The 20,132-nt window shown below is 37.1% G+C and overlaps 1 pseudogene; it reads left to right on the top strand.

Annotated features, from left to right (window-relative positions):
* Positions 1-19,026, top strand: part of LOC102042130 — a 46,807-nt pseudogene extending 27,781 nt beyond the window's left edge.
* Positions 19,027-20,132: the final 1,106 nt, after the last annotated feature.

The raw sequence follows: 20,132 nt of genomic DNA, 5'->3' as shown, positions 1-20,132 counted from the left end.
TTTAGTCAAATTTCTGTCAAAGAGAATTGTTTTCCCTTGGAAACATCTGGTTGCAATGTCCCCTGTGATGCCATTCTTCTGTTTTGCTTCTCTGCAGAAGTCCTTGTTTTTGATTGCTTCTGTAGAAGCCCAGTTATAAAAAGAAAGGAAAAAAACCCAAAAAACAGAAAAGAAAGAGAGAGACAGAGAAACAAATATCTTCAGAAAAATCTAGATAAGACTCTGGACTATATAATTTTTAGTACATTATTGATTAAAGGTAAAAAAATGAAACAGTCTGGTATTGTTTTACTTTCTATATAATTTTTTTTCTTTGTCTTATACCAGTTGTTATTATTATTGTTGTTGTTACTGCTCATTTTCTTATCTCATTTCTGTTTACAGTACATTGCTTTTTATCAATCCACAAGTTTCACCTTTGTGTCTCCAATTCCCAACTCCAGGCTTGGAGCTGGAAGAGGAAGGGTGGGGACCAAATGCCTCGTCTGGGAGTCTTGATGGTGAGACTGCAGTGGGGAGTATTACCCTTATGGCACAACATTTATTGCTAAAATACAATTTTAGTGCATTTATTGAATTATTCAACATACGTTTTGAAGCACTTTTTACCTGCCTTTTATTTAATTTTCAGTTGGGTAAGAATTCAGCAATTTATAAACTTGTGTGTCACTATGAAAATAATGTAGTATTCCAGTAAAATAATTAGCACAGGAAACTAAAAATATTTAATACATGGCTTCAGAGACAACAGTTATGCAGTGAAAAATAATGGGCAAAAAGTGTATCTCTTTTCTGATGAATTAGTAAGAGAAGCTCTAAATTGCCTCTTATAGAATTTAAAGTCTTCAGTGCTCTATGGCTTTATTTGGCTTTTACATTTTTGCTTTTAGTCAGTCCTGACAATTTTTAACCTCTTTTTAACTACTTCACCTTCATCTTTTCACAGCTTTGTACCTCCTCACTAATTCTGTGGATGTCATTTTATTCTGATAACTACTGCGATTCCAGTTAAAAAATATCAAGTGAGATGGGGTTTACAAGTAGAAATAATAAATCAAATAGCTTGATTTCAAATTTATGATTAATTCTAGAAATCATAATTATTTATCAATCAAGCATATTTATTAGAATACGTATTTTGGAAGAATGTTGACTGCAAGTTATAAGTGAGTTGAAGACTGACAAGTATAGTTCATACAACAATTTAGTTTTAGTCTTGCTTCTATCTAGTGCATTCAGCTCTGTTGGTTGTCAACCCAACCACATGTCATACAAAATTTTTGGATACCTTTTTTCTATCCAGTTTAAATGTATTCATATGTCTAACACAAGAATCCTTTTGCCTCATTTTTTTTTCCTTATTGTGGACCTTAGTTCTCTCTAAAAGACTATATGGATGTCCACAATGGATTATCCTGACTGATTTAAAAAATAGCACAAAAGCTATGATAGAAACTTTGCCTTTCAAGATTGATAAATGAAAGTGAAAATGGTTGTGAAATCTGTCCATCATGCACCTCAGAACAGTCATAGGCCTTTTTGTTGCCAAGCATGAAGCATGTTTCAAATTCTGCTGATACTGTTGATTTTCATAACCTTTGCTCCAAAAAAAAAAAAAAAAAGTAGTTATATTTTCCAACTTTTTTTTGGACTTATCTCTAGAGCACAATGAGTCATGAAACACCTGAACCACTGCATGAAAATAACACAATATAATAATACAACAACTGTGTGTTTGTGTCCTCTTTTTCCATTCCCACTCCATGAAGAAGATATCTTCACCTACATTATCTGAATTGAGGTGTTTTATTGAGAAAATGGAAAAGAGAATCAGTAAAAGGGTAGAAAGCAGTGGAGAAAAATCCCTGCAGTCTACAAAAAATGCCCTTTAGAAATTGAACTAATTGGTAAGCTAATTGAACAAATAGGTATAGAGGGGTGTGTTGGGAAGTGGAGGTGGAAGGATATTGAGACTCTACAATTGAAACATTTTCTTGGTGTTGTTCAACTAAATTATGCAGGAGCGGGACAGTAGCAAATTTAAGATACACAGACTTCAGAGGGGTACTGTTGAGATAATTCAAATAATTTTGTGTGGTATGTTGAGTGATAGTCCGTTTTGAAAGTACACTATAGCACCGTTGGAAGACTGAAGCCAGACACATTTGAAACAACTCAGTTGCTATGTGTGTGAGTTCCTTAGATACAAGTAAAATTTGCCCTATATTTAGAAAACAGAAACAAAGAGATGTAATCAGGCAGTCACAGTAATGTCATCAGTCCCAAGGTGCCTGTGACAGGTAACCACGACGCTGCTGCATGGATCCCATGGAAATCAGCACCAGTGTGCAGCCCTTTAAATAAAGTCAGTGCTGTAATCCAGGCCAATGGACCTCACACAACACTCTGACATCAATGACAGCTTTCTCCAACTCAGGATGCACCTAGTGCTTAAACATCATCCTCTCAATGACCAATTTCCCTGTGAAGCTGCGTCATTCCAGATGGGACACAGCTCCTTCATGTCATAACTACAGTATATTAAACATGTATTTGTTCATTAAGTATGTTGGATGAAAATTTTATATTGACTGTCACATAAAATGACATGCAAATAACAAGCTAACCAACATGAGCACTTTAAAAGAAAATGTGTAGTGATTTAATATATGCCAAAAATAAATAGGAACTAAAATGTTCCACTAGTTCACTTCCTTTCACCATATGTATCAACCTCTTTAAATCTTACTGGGTTGCACTCATAGCCACTGAGACAATAATTTACACCTCTAGTTTCCAGAGGACAACACTTTTCTGATTGTACTCTTAAACCTCTATGCCAGGTTTAAACATTATGTAATCAATGTATAGTTGGCTACTGAAGTTTAAATATGGAACACCTTTAGTGTTAGAAGTATATTTGTCTGTCATAATAATGCCTCAGATACTCTGCTACGTAGCTAAAATGAGCACAACAGTATGCTAAAAGCTTTATTTTCCATGTGAAACTTTAGAGGGACCACACAGAACACAAGATCATGACCAATTTTCCAGTAGATTGGCACTCCAACTACTATTGTTTCTGCCAAATGCTATATAAGCTTCTTTGTTTTATTACTACATTTCATCTTTAAATCAGGGAAAAGAAAAGGAAAAAAATTCATTTTGGATTGGGCCAGAGTGTCCATCACCTTCCCCAAAACCTTGCTGTACCCTTTATGAGTTAAGTAATAAACAGAGTAAGGCCTATTAATCTTTATGCATGCTACATATTTTTCTGAACACTGGCAAGGATATTAAAAGTAGCCAAGTCATGCATAATGTCATCATCAACAATTTAAATTAAAATGGAAAATGCTTTGATTTTTTCCTTCCATCATCATGTCTGGAATTAAAAATTATAGCTACATTTGTAGAAGTCAGACATAACTTGCTCATGTTGTCACTTCACATATAGTTTGCCTATATTACACCATATGCCAAGAACTCTTACTGGCACATGTAGTAATGTAATATAATTGGTAAAATGTCAAAATCTATGCTTACAATCAATTTCACAATCAGATTTTGAGCAAGCATAATTTTAAGAGCTACAAATCATTTCTGCTTGGTACTTACATCTGACTGATATCTAATTTCAGTTTATAGAAGAAAATATTGAGCATTTGTGATATTGATTTGGGAGAAAGTAATGAATTGTTCTGACTAACTAGATAATTGCATGTTGGAAATGTACTTTTCCTCTGTGTGTTGTTTTTCAACATCCTACTAACCAATGACTAATTATTTCAATTGTTGCTTTCACTTCACTGTGCGTTTTTCTTTTTTTAATATTATAGTTTATGAAAGCATAATATACATTTCAAGGTCTAATTATACATTTTCTCTTTATTTACTTAACTCTAAGTATTTTTTCACTGGATTAGGTAAAAATTTTAGATGCTTAGCCTAGACAGATTTATTATAGTGTGTATTTCTTTCTTGCTATAATATTACCTGTCATCTATTTTACAATGTTTTACATGTTTTTATTGGTAAGAATTTGTGGCATGAAATAAATATTTACCATGAGATTCATGTTATCTAATCTTAGAAGTCTACATTGCTTATGTTTGGAGAAGTCATTCAGACTGTTTTATAGTCAAAACCATCAAATTTAGTAGTTTTAGGATGCTTTCCCTAAAATCTATATCTAGATCAGATTGTGGATTGCATCAAAAGCCTCTATCTCTCTCCACTAATTAGGAATTGTATAAGCAGCAAGTTTGCACTTATATTCTATGTGATAGATAGAGATAAATCTATCTGATCAGACAAGTCTCACCCAGAGTCTAAAATCCTAGATTAAATTTATGAACAGGGGAAAGATCATAACAGAAAAATGTACATATATATGTGCATGTGCGTGAGACTGAGAGCGTGTGTTGTGTATACAAATCTTTGCTTCTTGTCAACCATTATGCACTCAGTGCAGTTTTTAATTACATGATCACATGCTATTTTTGTATAGGAACCATCTTCATTAAGGCACAGATGGATATGGGGATACTGTTCAATTAATGAAAAATGCTCAATTTTTTTTCCTTTCACGCTGAATATACAGGCTCAAATTTTACTCACTGCATATTTGCTACAAAACCTCTTCCAAAGGCAGAACTGCTCATTTCTTCTCCTGTGGCAGTCTTTACCGCAATATCCATCTTAACACAGACTTGAGTGATTTCAGACCTGCCTAGTCCTGGACACAGCAGTTGTGAGACCCAGCTGGATGTTTCCTGCTTTTCAGCCCCTGAGGTAGCATTATCATCACTCTGACATGAGCAAGGTGAGGTTGCAGTTTTTCTCCCACTTCCCCCCAGTCCAAGTTTTGCCAGCCAGCTCTGCAAGGTCACACAGGTAAGAGTAACCATGGCAGGTATGTGGGGGCTACACAAGCCCAGCTGGGGCTGCTCTTTGCTTGATTCACGCAAGTCTTGTAGATGAAACACTCACCAGATGTCACTGCAGGTGATATGGTATGAGCCGTCTCCAGTGCATGCTCCTGCGTACCAGAAGCACCTCCTGAGTTTTAACAAAGCATGAAACTCCTTCACAGATCAAAGACAAAGGACCTTAAAGCATGAATGCATTTTCACAACACTCTCTAGCAAGGAGGACGCTTTTACTCTGCATGAACTGAGACAAAGAGAAGAAGGGAAGAAGCAATGTGTCAAATAATACACTAAATCAGATAAGGCATTTGAGATTGTCTTCTAGAATATGGGAAGTACTTCAAAATGTCATATGGCTTTTTAGGTTCCTATAAATTCATCCACATGATGAGGACTAGAAAACAAGCAACCACCTATGAGAAGTTCAGCTCAAATTAATTGCTTATACTTGCATAAAGAAAATGAAAAATCAAGATGCAGATATTCTGACAGTTTTGGAGCTCCATAGTGTTTTGAGACGATGGGAGAGGAGGATCATGTAAAATTTCCATCAAAAAAAAGGCAAACTCCAAAAAGCAGAAAGCTTGTCATGCAGTGATATCTCACAGCTTGGCTGGAAGCTCTGGATGGATGTCACAGACCTCTGACACTCCATGTCATGGAGTATGGGATGGCAGCAGTTAATCCCCTATGCAGATGCCAGCACTGCACTAAAAAATTTGGCAAACATATTTCAGAGGTCTTTGCTGAAAAATTATAAAATATAAAAAAACATACTAAGGATTGCAATTTAAGGTGGTATTTCACACTCCATCTTCTGAGGTTTACTGATATGTGCTCTATACTTTCAATCTGTCTGCTAGAACTTTTTATTTCCTCACTATACCACCAGCCTCATCTGTCTGGATCAGCCATCACCCTCTTTTATTTGAAATTTAATCCCTTTCCAAACATTCTCCCTTAGGCTACAGTTCTTTACTCACAAACTCTTTGTCCCTTTGGTCTCTCTACCTTTCACCCATCTCATCTGGTTTTTTCACACTCTGTCTACGCTGCTCAGTTCCAGCTTTCTTGCTGGTTTCACCAATTTTCACATCACCTGATGATTCAACCCATTTCTTTTCATTGTTTCCCATGTCAAGCTTTTTGCCTAGTAAGTCTGTCTGGGATTTAGCCAATGCCAAGTGGAATTCAGTTTAAGACTTCTTGAAGAGCTGTGAGAATTTTATAGGGACATTCAGACACATCTAAATATCTGTTTGCAGATAATTGATCTGGGCCCATGATGAACCCTAGGATGAACTGCATTGCTCTCTCTTTGGCATTGACTTTATTGACTAGATCTCCTTTGTTTATGGTAGTTTTATAGCTGGAGGGTCATCCTTGGATGCCCTGGAGATGTCAAGGTATTGAGCCCAAGGGATTTTGCCAATCCAGAAAGTCATTGTTCTATTATACATCTGATGGCCTGTCTGGTAACCTTCACTGGTTACCCAAAAGTGTCTGACACAGTTTTGAATACCATTTAGATGGCTGCAGACTATTGCTGAACTTAGAAACTGATTTGTACCCTCCTTGCATTCCTGACCCTGGGCCCAGACCTTGATCAGTGCAAGCAGCTAAACTTCTAACAAAGTTCTAAGCTACTGAAAACAAAATATCACATGAATGCTGTATTACGGCTTGATAAATAAATAATAATATTTGTAATACTAGATCTGCTTGAGATGGAGTATGTGACCTCTAACTCTTGATTCATTTTGTAAGACAGTTTATTAACCTCAACACAGTAGGAAAAAAAATACAAACCCAAGGAATTTTCCTAACTTCAGTTGTCAGGTGTGATATTCCTGTGGTTCTGAACCAAATTTTTGGCTGCTGACAAAGTCAAAACTGCTTCTTTAGCTGTCTGCTGGCTTTATCTACTGACATTTTTCCTTTCAAGCATGCATAGTCTGATTACCTTTTTCCATGTAGCAAATAACAAAATGAGGGAATGGCCTCAGGTTGCACCAGGGGAGGTTCACATTGGATATTAAGAAAACTTTTCTCACCTAAAGGATTATCAAGCACTGGAAGAGGCTGCCCAGGAAAGTGGTTGAGTGACAATCCTTGGCGGTATTTAAACAATGTGTAGATGTGGCATTTAGGGACATGGTTTAGTTGAGGACTTGGAAGTACTGGGTTAATGGTTGGACTCAACGACCTTAAAGTTCTTTTCCAACTCAAACTATTTTATGATTCTATGAAGAATACCCTACTACCCTTACTAACAATCCTACAGAAAATTTTATGTGTAGAATAGAAACCTCACAGAACATCTTCATTACACAAGCAATTTATTTTTACAGCTGTCATTTCTTAAAGAGATAGGTTGGGGTTTGTGGGGTGTTTTTGTTTGCTTTTCTCTGTTTAACAAAAATAAGACTGAAAAGCCTATTAGTCTTACCAGATAATCAAAACCTACTCCTGATGGCCTTCAGTAGCATCCTTCATAAAAAGTAACATACATCCCAAAGAGAAAAAAATCTGCATTCAGTTACCAAGTTATGCAGTGCCTTTATTTGGCATAGTATTTAAACAAATATACAAAAGTGTTGAAAACTTTATCTTTTGATTAGCTGCTTCCCTAAATTTTGGCTTAAACTAAACAATGTGTCTTATGGTTTATATGGTTAATTGCTTAGATCTCTTACTAATGTTATAGTACTGTTTGTGGGTTCCTTCCTACAAAGATGTGAGTTACTTTGCCCAAGCCAATGAATTGGAAAAATGATGGAATTTTCCTCTAAATCATTAGAATAAGTAATATATTTGGTGTGCAATTTTCTTTCAGAATTAAATTTATCATGCATAGAAGATTTCCACAAGGAAAAATCAGCCCAAACTTTGAAAAAAGAAAATAAAAAAATTAGGTTTTTCTCAAAAGTCTAAAGCTGAGGTGAAGATATTTCACTTTCAGGGAAAGTCTTATAAAGACTTCAAGGCTGATGTCACACCCCTTCTAACTTGTCAGTAAGTGAAAGTCAGAAAAGTAGAAAAGTCAGGGTTTTTTTCATCGAAATTTATGAAATATCTAACTCAAACTAGTACATCTATTAAGGGATTTTTCAAATTGACTCAGAATGTTCAGCACCATTTAAGATCAAGCTATGTGTTAAGAAATATCAACCTTTAAAGGCAAGATAGGAACATAAAATGGGTCCTTTTCTTTTAAATACATCTCAGCCAGAACTTGATTTCACATGAAAGATATCAAGATCTGTTGTAGGCAGTAAGGTTTTTTTCTTAGTGGACGTCCATCAAATGGCCATGTTGGTCTATGCAGCAAAGCTATTTGCTTTGATAATCAGGCTATGGAGTGTTTTCTCATTATAGTAGCTTATTCTGCAGGAATTGCTCAACATGGTGTAATAACATAAATACTCATGGGAACTGCACATTGAGCCTGGATCATTTGAATCATAGCTGAGAGTCTTAGTAACTAGGTAGATTGTTGTTAAACTCACTCTCTTGCATTTAATGACTATCTAACTATGTATTTGAAGAGCAAGAGCATAGCCTAGTGGTTGGGTTTCTGGAGAAGACAAGGACTGGTGTTCAACTGGATGTCTCATATCAGATAGGGGGGCTGAAAAACTCTTGTCAAGAGAAGTTCCATCATTGCTGAAAATTATCAGGTTTGGATATATTTTAACTCTTTTGTTCCCCTGTTACTTTTGCTGCATCAGTGTTTCCAACCAAATAAATAAACAATGTCTGATCAGATTTCTGGCTGAAATTATTTAGCATATGCTGTCTACAAATTTTTTATATTTTTGAAATTATTTTCTTTTCCTATAGGGCCTTTAAAGCATTATTTTAAAAGAAAACATTACAAACAGAGATATCATCCAAGAAGTAAAACAAATGAAGGCTGACAAGGCTGATGTGTAGAGTGTTTCTACATGTCAAAAATAAACTGGACTCCTTTGTTTTCTGAGTTAGCCCTCCTGTCTTCACAGACCATAAAATTTTTCTTAGTTTTTGAGCAAAGTGTTAATCAAGCTGTAGAATGATAGATATATGGGTCTTGTGGTAAGGTCTGTGGTTCCATTTCACATGACAAATTCCTGGAATTCCTTACAAAATAAATTATAAGTTGCTATTGGTGACAACGTGTTCTAGGATAGTAGCTTTAGATAGCAGTATATAAGAGATAGGAGAAGGTGTCAAAAATTATTTTAAAAATAGTCATGACTATCCAAATTAAACATTAGTCATTACAAGATATATTTTAGCCTGGGAAGTATCAGGAAATCCTTTTGCATAACTTTCCAGGAGTTGCCTCCTGCCATATGTGGTACACACCTATAATTATATTGTACATTCCAGTCTTTAACACGGCCAGGGAAACTTCCTGCTTCAAATTACAGACGTGAGGCAGATTAGTAAATATATCTGTATGGCTCCTGAATTCAACACATGGCAACTTTGATGTAGTGCACAACACTTTTTACCTTGGTCAGCATATTTCAGTCTTTTAATGCAATTGCACATGTTGAAAAAGAGGAAAAAAACCAAAACAACAACAAGCTCTTTCTATCCTCCTTTCAGTATTTGCAATTTATTTTTTTTTGGGGGGGGGGGGGTTAAAAATGTGGTTTTAGAAAATATTTCAATTTCAAGAGAAAATATTCAACATGTTAGTCATAAAAGTTCAGATAAAATTATAGATAACTCACATAAGCCACTAAGTTGCTCAACATCCCCATTTCTGCTTTAATTTTTATTAATTTTTATTTCAAAATATTTTCATAACATATTGAAATGAAATATTAAAATAAAGTTCATTCCCTAATAATTTTTTTAACATTTAAAAATTGGTTTTGGCCAGCCTATCAGGAGTTTTCACTGATGCAGTAAAATCTCAGACTAAATGGTATAACTTGCTGCTAGAAAATAGTTTTGCGTAGCTTTGGGTTTTTGACACATGCTAAATGAATCCTCCAGATATCACCCACAATGATGAAGTTTAACCCTGGTATAAAAAACCAGATTATACATTTATTTCCTATAGGGAAAAGGGTAAGATTTTGCGGTTTAATTTTTTTGCCTTTTTTTTTTTGTTTTGTTTTAATCTGCTCTATTACCATAAAAATACTCTGCTGGGAGTTGATGGTAAGTGACTCCCTGCGCACTTACTGCATGGGTGCCTGAAAAACACAACAGTTCCACGTCACTCCAAAACACTTCTAGTTCTGGATAAATAAGTTTCCAGTATCACTGCCAGTAAAACAAATATTTACATAGTTTTGGGCATATATCACATTTGTAGAGCATCGCTTTTGAATATGTAAATTCTGGTTGCCAGTTATTTCATTGTGAACTCAGTGAGAGCTTTTTTTTCCCCTTTATGTTGAATTATATGTTAAAATATTAAACACTGAGATTATATGAAATTATATTTCATATTATAACTGAGATAATATGAAACAAGAAATACATTCTAAGTGCAAATTTTCAATGTTTGATCTAAAAATGCTTTGAATCCCTAAAAGTCTTGGCCTTGTAAGTCAGACAACACAAAATTTTATCTCACTGAAATACTGGCAGTACACATTTACACTTGATAATTAGAAGGAATTTGATATCCAAATGTCTTTGAATATTTTCCCCACAGTTATTCAGGTATCATTTAGAGAACTGAAGCATAACCAAAGATATCATAGGGATCTATTGACATGCCTTCTGGAAAAGACTGTTCATTTAGAAAGGGAAGAACAATGTATTATAATCATGCCCTTGAAGATGTCTGAACGTCTTTAAATTGGAAATGCTGAGCTAAATAACTTCTCATTTGAATATAAGGAAGATCTTGCTCTCAAAACTTCAACTGATCTACCAATGGCTATGGATCATCAAGAATGGAAATTTAACTTAAGCTGTAAAATGAAAAGTTTGAATTTTAAAAGTACCTTATATTTTTGAGGAGTATAGGTCCCTTCATATTTACTTTTGTGAGTTTACTTATTCTTCTTTAGAAGAAAATTACATATACTGCAACTATCTGTTGACTGATGTGTTACAGATTGTACTGGTTTAGGGCAATTTTGGGAAAAAATCAACAGGATGATGAAACTGGTAAAATGGGCAAGACTAAAACCCCTTGTGGGTTTTGCACTGAACCTCAAATACACAGAATCAAGTAGCAAGGTATTGAGAAGAGATATTTCAGTATTAGCAACAGGATGAAGTTGTTGGATGTCTTTCAAATTATTATGCCAGTCCAGACATTTTTTGCATAATGAGAACATCTTTCATGTGTCAGAACAGGTTTTGATTATAACTAAATAAGTGAAAGCAGGGATATGTTGATAAGGTCACCTTTAATGTAAAGTTTGCTCTGAGTTGTCTAAAGTATTTATTGGAACAGGGAAATCTGCCGATGAAGTGAGGAATTCAAAGAAAAAATATTTTAAACCATCATATTTTAGAAGAAAATATATACATCCCCTTCCTCAAAAAACACACTAAAATGAACACACCAATACTGAGAAAAGAGAACTGTTAAAATAAGCAAATAAAATATCAATAATAAAATATAAGTTTTGTTACTTACCATTAAAATTATTTCTTCAAACTCATGCTACTAAATTGGCTTTATTTTTTTTTAATTATGTTTATTAAATTACCCAGGGAAAACTTTGCTCTATATATGTTTGAATAGTCTCTGTCTGCTTGTGGTTGGATTTTCCTGAAAACTGTCATTTCATGTGTTCAGAGAAAACAAAAGAAAATGTTGATTTGAAGAGCACATTATTATACAAAGAATGTACATCCAATTGGTGCTGGGTGATTATAGGCTCAATGTATGAATTTTTTTATGTTATCCTATTTATATATAGTATCACCTAGTAAGATTAGTATGTTTCTTTTAAATAGCTCAGAGGCATTTAATAGCTAAAATCTGTCCTCTAAGATAAACTTGGGAGATATAAACTATAACAGTAAGGGATAATTAAAAGACTTAGAGGGTAGCTTCATGGATTGTTTTTCTAGATTTTTGCCAGAGATTCTGGAGCTCACCTTTGGACAGGACTTGAGGTCCACCTACACTGGACATTTTTTCACCTTGTGCTTGCTCTTAGTACAAGGTGAAAACACATTTTCTGAAACATAGTGTGAATGCTTCTAAACACCTGCTTTCTCTTTTTCCGGATGCTCATTTGTTCTGAAAAAAACCAAATTGCCTTTACACATAGCTATAGCCACTATATTACAGCAGGTGAAGTCCATGAAGTTTTACTGTAACTGCTGAAATGGGAAGGGTGCTAGGACTAAAACTAGGATAAACTTGGAACAAGCGCTACAGAGATCTGTCATTTGACAATCATGAAAAACTTTGAAAGTAAATGAAAGTATTGGAAGTCAACAATTACTGAGTTGTAATAGCAGTGCAGCATAGGAAAGGCTGTTTCAGAGAATATATATACATCAAGCTTACAGAGCTAACAATCATAGCAGAACCTTTAATACAGCAGTGAAAATGGATTAGGCTCATAGAGCCATTGAAGGACAAAACAGTTTGGGTTGAGAAGGACCTTTAAAGATTATCTAGTCTAACCCCTCTGCAATGATCAGGGGTATCTTCAACTGTCTCAGGTTGCCCAGAGCGCCATCCAATCTGACCTTCAGTGTTTCCAGCAATGGGGCATCTACGACCACTTTGGTATGTGCTTCATATAGATGCAGGCACAAACATATTTTATATGTAGCAAACATTGTAATAAAGATCATTTTGTTGATGATGATCAAAAATTGAGTGCCTTCATTAGCATATTTTTAAATTGATAAATCCTAGTGATAGCCTAGTAAGCTGTGTTGCCACAGGCCCAGGATCAGAGAAAAAGTCAGACAGTCCTTTTCTTCTGAGTTGTGTTTGTGTGTTTCTGGAACAGAAAAAGCATGTCTCACATACCCTTCCAAAAATCATATTCCCTCTTTTAGTCTAGTTCCAAAATTGCTCTGAGAACTTCAGTTTTCATGCTAGTATTATTTTTAAGTTATATTTTGGAAAGGAAAGCCTGAGAGAATGTTCCAGTACTGAAGTTTGTTACTTAACATTAAATAATTAAATGACTACACTTAGTATAGAAATGTTAAGGCTATATCTTTGAAAGCTAGGAGGCAAATCAAACCTCCTTAAGCCTGCTTCACTATTATTAATGGAGGTTGACATACAGAAAAATATAACATAAGTATGATCTTTAAGCTCCTCTTGTAATTCTACAGCATAGAACACATGGCAGTGGCAAAACTAGAGAGTCTAGTTAACTAGGCAGGGGTCAGGGAATTGCTTAACTAGGAGTCAGGGAATTGCTTTTCTGTGTTTTAATCTTTTTTCCTGCAATGCTACACAGACTAATTATTTAGATACATTATGATGCCAATTTGAGCAAAGAATAAATTCGTGTAAAACAAGTTTCTGGAATATGACTTCATTATGATTTTTCTAAAGATTTTGTTTACATGGTCTACAACATTTCTTAACCAACACTTCCAGGTGGGCTAGGAAAATATGACTTAAGGAAAGGATTGCACAGAAATTTTCCATTTTTGTTTCCACAAATATTGAGAATTAATTTATTCATTTATTTGTTAAACATACTTCCTCAGAACTTTGCAGTCTTTCTACCCTGCCTTCATTTCCAGGATGTGTGTACCTTTGGGTGTGTATATATACATGTGCAGATTAGGCACATACAGATAAAAATCTGCATCGATGACTAATATATTAACACAGCTAGAAACTGTAATGGGGAAGGGTCTTAATCCAGCCTTTAACCATTTACTCGTCTTTCTGTGGAAAACAGAGTTTGGAAAAACATCAGTTGCTCTGCCTGTTTTAATTTCATTGGGGTTTTTTGAGGTTGCTTGTTTGTTTGGGAGTTTTTGGGGTTTGGGTTTTTTAATGTAAGTAATCATCATTATAACAATTTAAGCATTGTATTTTTTTTCCTTTGGAGTGTGGTAAAGTATGTTTATTCTTCAATTACAAGTCAAATCTTTGAACAGATATGGTTTTCATTTAGAAAGAAAAAAAATCTTGTGTGCTTCCCCTCTCATTTCCCTCATCCCAGATTCCTAAGTCTGGATGAGCAATATGAATAACAGGATCAAATTAAAGTCATCCCCTGAGAGAAATTATCTTAAAAACCGAAAATTAAAAGATGCCAGAAATACAAAAGAAAAGTCACCAGCATACATGCCTAAGACAAATGTGTGGTTCTATTTCTATTAGTAGTGTGTGCTGATATCAATGTTGGGTATTAATGATATATTAATAAAAAAATCTAGTCTAATAGTACTGCAAATACAGATGAGAGAAATGTGGAAGTAATTCCTTTGATTTTCCCAGATCTTTCAGGCTACTTTGTAAGACTTCTAATTACTCCAATATATAATTCTAAACATTTTAAAATTCTTACCATTCCTGATAAATAGGGTTTTCCTTTATTATTTCCAGTCTACAAATAATTCACTACTCATCCTAGCTGGTTGCTAAGTATCCTTCCCTAGGAAAGGTAGACTCCAAGAAAAAACAAGTGAGTTCTCATAGCTTAGTCCAGAATTGGAATTGAAATATTTTATTAATTTATTAATGACATGTAATTAATCCACAGTGAACTTTAGACTCGGGATCAATATCGGTAATACAACAGATAAATCATGTTACCAAACCTCTAGAGAGAACTAATAAACAGTTACATATCTCCCAGCCCCCAGAAGCACCTCCTCCCCCCCCATCCCCTGCACACCCCACGTCCCAGGTAGCTCCTCACTGTCACTGGGCAGTGGCAAATGCTCCCTGCTCTGGTGTGCACCCCTGCAGGTGTCCTCTTTCCAGCCATGGGCTGCTGCCTCTCCTGGTAACTCTTCATGCTGCTTCAATACCACTTTTCCAGGCCGGATCCCTCTGTATTTCTTTTACTGTATTCAACAGAATTTCTCTTCTGGTTAGTTCTCTGGATAACTTGGCAGATAGTGGCCTTCCTTTTGTCACATGGTTACAAGAAGCACATTGAGGCGCTGAAGCATGTCGGGAGAGAGGAAATGAAGTTGGCAGAGGGTCTGGAACACAAATCTCCTGAGGAGCAGCTGAGAGAACTGGGGTTGGGATTGTTTAGCCTGGAGAAACTGAGGCTCAGGGGCAACCTTATTGCCCTCTTTAACTGCCTGAAAGGTTGTAGAGAGGCGGAAGCTGGTCTTTTCTCCCAAGTAACAAGTGACAGGACAAGGGGAAATGCCCTCAAGTTGCACCACTGGAGGTTTAATCTGGATATTAGGAAAAAATTCCTCACTGAAAGGGTTGTCAAATATCAGGAACAGGTCACCCAGGGAAGTGGTAGAATTATCATGCCTGGAAGTATTTAAAAACATAGAGATGTGGTGCTTAAGGATATAGTTCAGTGGTGGATTTGGCAGCATGGACTCAATGGTCTGAGAGGTCTTCTCTCAGGTACGTTTGGAGCAAATCCCCTCGCTGGTTCTGCGCACACCACACCCCGCAGATGCGGTAGAAACATTCCTCTCAGAGAAATATTAGAATTTACTTCATACAGACATAATTTTTGTTTGTTCAATTTGCGTCATTCTGTTAATTTTACCGTGTATAACCATACTTTGAGATTAAAGTAATTCACCTGGGTGAAGACAAGGTGGGGAGGTGGTTAAAAGAGACACAGGATGAAACTTAGAGGGATAGCAGTAGAAAAATTCAGGTATCTTAAGACTTTACTGCTTAAATATGATGTGGTTGTCCTTGAATTCTGAAAAGTCAAAGAGATATGTGACATTCCTGTAGGAAAACTGGCCTGGCCTGGTTTAGATATTTTAAACATTTTGGATGAGACAAGATGGCTTCTCCTGTGTAAGTGATTATTTCTGCCCAAAAAATCTGAAAGGAACTTAAATTGATTGTTTTAGACTTACACAACAGTTTAAGACTTCTGAAGTTAGACATGTAAACATGCAGCCTTTACTGTCTATGACTAGACATCAAAGCAGAAATTACTTGAAAAGTCTGCATCAAAGCATGGTTTCCTGCTTCATTCCACAAAATATTTCCAGCAGAATGCACAGTGGATTTCTATCTCTTTATAGATCATGAGCCAACGAAATAATAATCAAAATGAGCTTTCAACTGAAACAAAGCTCCTCCACACCTTGTTCTGGTTGTGCTGGATCTTTAAAGACTCTCTATACTCCTAAAGCAAAATGAGCACTGATTTCAAGAGGGGGAGAGAGACAGAGTATTTGTTTCACAGATGATCCAAAAGAGTTTTGCTATAGGAACAGATTCTTCTCTAGAGTAAATTGGCCTCTGCCTTTATGCTTGTTATTCTTTACCATTGGTCAACAAAACCTGTTCATAAAAATCTCTAATAATGGGTAATCCAGACCCTTCCAGAGATTACTTTTTTCCAATATTTAGGGTCGTAATATTTTTTAATGTTTGACATTTATTTTTGTAATGTCTAATATAAATCACTTTAGCTAGTCTTACTCCCAAGTGAGATACGGAGAACAGATTTTTCAAGCCTTCTTCTGTGTGCAGCAATAATTTGCATATTTGATGACTGTTGCTACATTTTCCTTCTGCATACCCTTCTTAAGGCTAACTGTTTTTTCCTGTCTATCCTCATCATCATGATTTTCAGACTGTTGATCTTACCTGTTATTTATCACTGGATTTCTCCAGCTGGCCCACAGCTTTCTTGAAACACTTTTCCCGAAACAAATGTTGACTTTAGTTAAAAGTGCTGCCTACATGCTTTTTAACCAGTCTTTCAACTGCTTCTAATGAGGAACAGTTGAACCAGATTTAAAAGAAAAGTCATGGAACTGTTTTTTTTGTTTAGTTGGTTGCTATTCTTTTTCTTACAAAGGTTCTCGTAATATAAAGACTGTAGTGTCAGAAATAATTAAGACTGATGTTACATATTGGATAAAAAAGCACATCAGCTCTTCTCATTACCATGTCTGCATTGCTCTAAAATCTTTAAGGACCTCTATACCACAATTTTTTTCAAAGGCTTCTGCTCATTGTAGTATCATCTGATGGCAACAGAAACCTACTTGTTAATTCATTTAATGAGGAAAAAAGAACACAGAAAATAATTCTCATTTACTTACAATGCCCAATCTGGCATTGTAGTCACTGGGATCAGGCCCTTGGTCAATGCCTGTAGCCATTGCCTCCACCCTGGAGCACAAGAAAAGAGAGTGAGGCCATGGAGGAGTCGCAATATCACCGTTCCCTTAAAATTCCCTGGATATTCTCCATCAGACTGACTCCAGCAGTCAAACGCCACCTGCAGAAGGACCAAATCCCAAATTTTCCCAGGAGAAATTTGCCCCACCCACCCCCTCCCACAGCTTCTTGTTGCGCTCTTGCTCCAAAAAGTCGGAACCTGAGGCTGCCAAGAGGAAAAGAAAACCCCAGAATAGTTGTGGGATGAAGGATGATGCCAAAGCATGCTGCCAGGGAGGTTCTGTGGCTCCAGGGGAGAGTGGAAAAGCACCTCGAAGTGGCACAAACCCTTCCAGAGCATCTGGAAGTGGAGCAAGCCCTGCCAGAACGCATGGGGGTGGAACAAACCCTGCCAGGTGCAGGGCCAGGGACTCCAGTGTGGCACCAGCCCCTGACAGTCATAACTGCAAAAAAACAGAAACAAAATCATCACCTAGACAGAGGAAAATCCAGCCCAAAATGGGGAATCCTGTAAACCCGAGGCTGGAAGCAGTCAGCAAGGAAGAAAAAGAAGATGAAAGGATGATTCCCCTCAGGATCAAGCATAGATAGCTCCTGAGGAGGGGTCTCTCTCTGTCCCCTCTAAATCTGGCACCATGGAGCCTTCCAGAAAAAAAGGAACTCAGCCTGGGAGAACATTTTTGGATTCCTCCTGTGAAACTGCCTCCGATGGGTTGGAGAAAAGCATCAGCAGTGAGAGTGAGAGCCTGGCAAAGCAGCTGGATGGGGAGGAGAGAGGCAGAGGGTGGGAAACACCCAGATGGGGCAGGTGTGGCCTCAGGCACAGAGAGGAAATTCAGGAACCACCCTGGATCCTCACCTGGGCCTTCTGGTGCCTTCCCTCAGCCTCAGGAGAAGGAAAACCAGGATCCCTCACACCTGGCTGGGAATAAAGCCCCTGACTCCAAGGAAGATAAAGGGCTGGAACCCTCTGGCATGTCTTCCAGGAGCGTTTCCTCAGAAAGCCTACTTCCACTCTCACCTCTGGCAGATGAAGAGAGGAAAATTTCCCAAGCATTCTGTCCCATTGAGAACCCAAATTCTTCGAGGAAGGGATGTTGGTGTGGTGCAAGCGGCAGCAGCATCAGTACTGGCCAGTGGGTGAAAGCAGTGAAGAGAAAGCACCAGAGGCCCTGTGTGCTCTTCACAGATGGTACCGCAAATGAGAAGAAAAAAGTTTTCTCAGTGTCTCTGAAGAGCCTGAAGCACTTTGACTGGGAGGAGAAGCAGGAGCTCATCGAACGAGCCAAGAAGAACTATTGCAGGGAAATCGAATGGTGCCTCCAGCTGATGCTGACTATCGGATCCGAGTGGGCTGTCATTCTTTCACCAGGTCCTTCCTGGAGTATTTTGCCGCTGATATCTGCTATCCAGTGAGGAAAGAGGGATACCAGAGTGTGGTGCAGATAGCATTCCCAAACACAGGGGAGAAAGGGGCTGGACTGTCTTCCTCAGACACATCCCTCAGAAACCCCTGAGGAAGCTCCTCCCTGACAGGACCAGAACTGCCAGGGACAGGGACAACAAGAAGCTGGTGGAGTTCATAGTAAAGACAAAAGGGGCTGAAGGGTGTCTCCTGGGGATCTTGAAAACTGGGAAACAATCCCGCTGGCTGAAGAAATTCCTGAATTCCAGCCGGTACATGACCTGTGTGGAGACTTGGAAGATGAGCATCAGCTGGACCTGGTGGTTGGGTACCTGAAGGATGTGTACAGAAGATGGACCAGGAACCTGCACCAGATCCTGGGGATTGATAAAATGACTCCATGTTTCAGAAGGTTAACTTTTACTAATAGGTAGCATCCTTTTACAACCAGGATTGCTAAGGCGAAGCCTGATTGGTCTCGAAGTAAAAATCTTTCACACTATTGGTAAACTATGAATAGCAGACTCTGAAGGTACATATCTATAAACAACATGAACAGAAAAAGACATAAAAATTGTTTTCATTCTTCCTAAGTTTCCCAGGCCTGAAGCTTAGGAGTATTCTCTTTGACTGAACTGAGAATCAATCTCCAAAAGTGGTGCCTGGTGGCCTCTTTGCTCCTGATAAAGCCAGGACGTTCCTGGCAGGGAAGGCTCCTGGGGGTTCCCCCTTCCTGCCTCATGGATCTCCAAAGGTGGGAAATCAGATTGGTGCCCAGAGCTGCCACCTGGATCAGAAAGATTTGGATTCTTGTTTTGTTATGACAAGTAAAATTCCATGGAGAAGGAATCCAGGTTTGCTTAAACAAAAATACTCCCTTCAGATAAAGCTGTAAGATCCTGTCTGTCTCAGTCTCACATTATTAATCACTGGGAAACAAACTCACAAAAAAAGAAAAAATAATCTCACCGTGTGGCTGAATAACACATCTGTGGACATTATGCAAAGGCCCTTTTTACGTCCTTATCCTGGACTATGCTAGCAGCAATTCAGCTAGCAACAAATGCCAGCTAACTTAATTTTATACAGTCTATGGTTTTTCACATTTGCGCATCTGTAAGCTTTCCAGCAGCTTCCTTGTGCCAATGAAGAGGAGAAAAATTTCCAGATATTCCTGGTGCTGCCATGTACGCTCACTGTACTTTTTTCCAACAACTCAGGTCAGAACTTAATATCCCAGGACAAGTTAGATTCCAAATATCTATGATGACTTTTAAACCAAGGATTAATGTTATTTAAATGGCTGTTCTTAATGACCTTGGATTCTTACAATATTTATTATGTTAAATATAGAATTGCCTTGGGATATGATATTGCATATTTCAGAATCTATTTGCACAGATTGGAATGGAGCTTTGAATTGGTGATTATTGCATATATTATTGGGTAATAATATTTATTATTATAATATTTGAAATCTGATTTGACAAGTGCCAATGGGAAACTTGTATTCTTGACAAACTTCCATACTTGTACTTCC

This window comes from Geospiza fortis, unplaced genomic scaffold (assembly GCF_000277835.1).
Source record: "Geospiza fortis unplaced genomic scaffold, GeoFor_1.0 scaffold264, whole genome shotgun sequence".
In the NCBI taxonomy this organism is placed as follows: Eukaryota; Metazoa; Chordata; class Aves; order Passeriformes; family Thraupidae; genus Geospiza; species Geospiza fortis.
The sequence above is the reverse complement of the archived record's forward strand: the minus strand, read 5'-3'. Positions and strand labels throughout refer to the sequence as shown.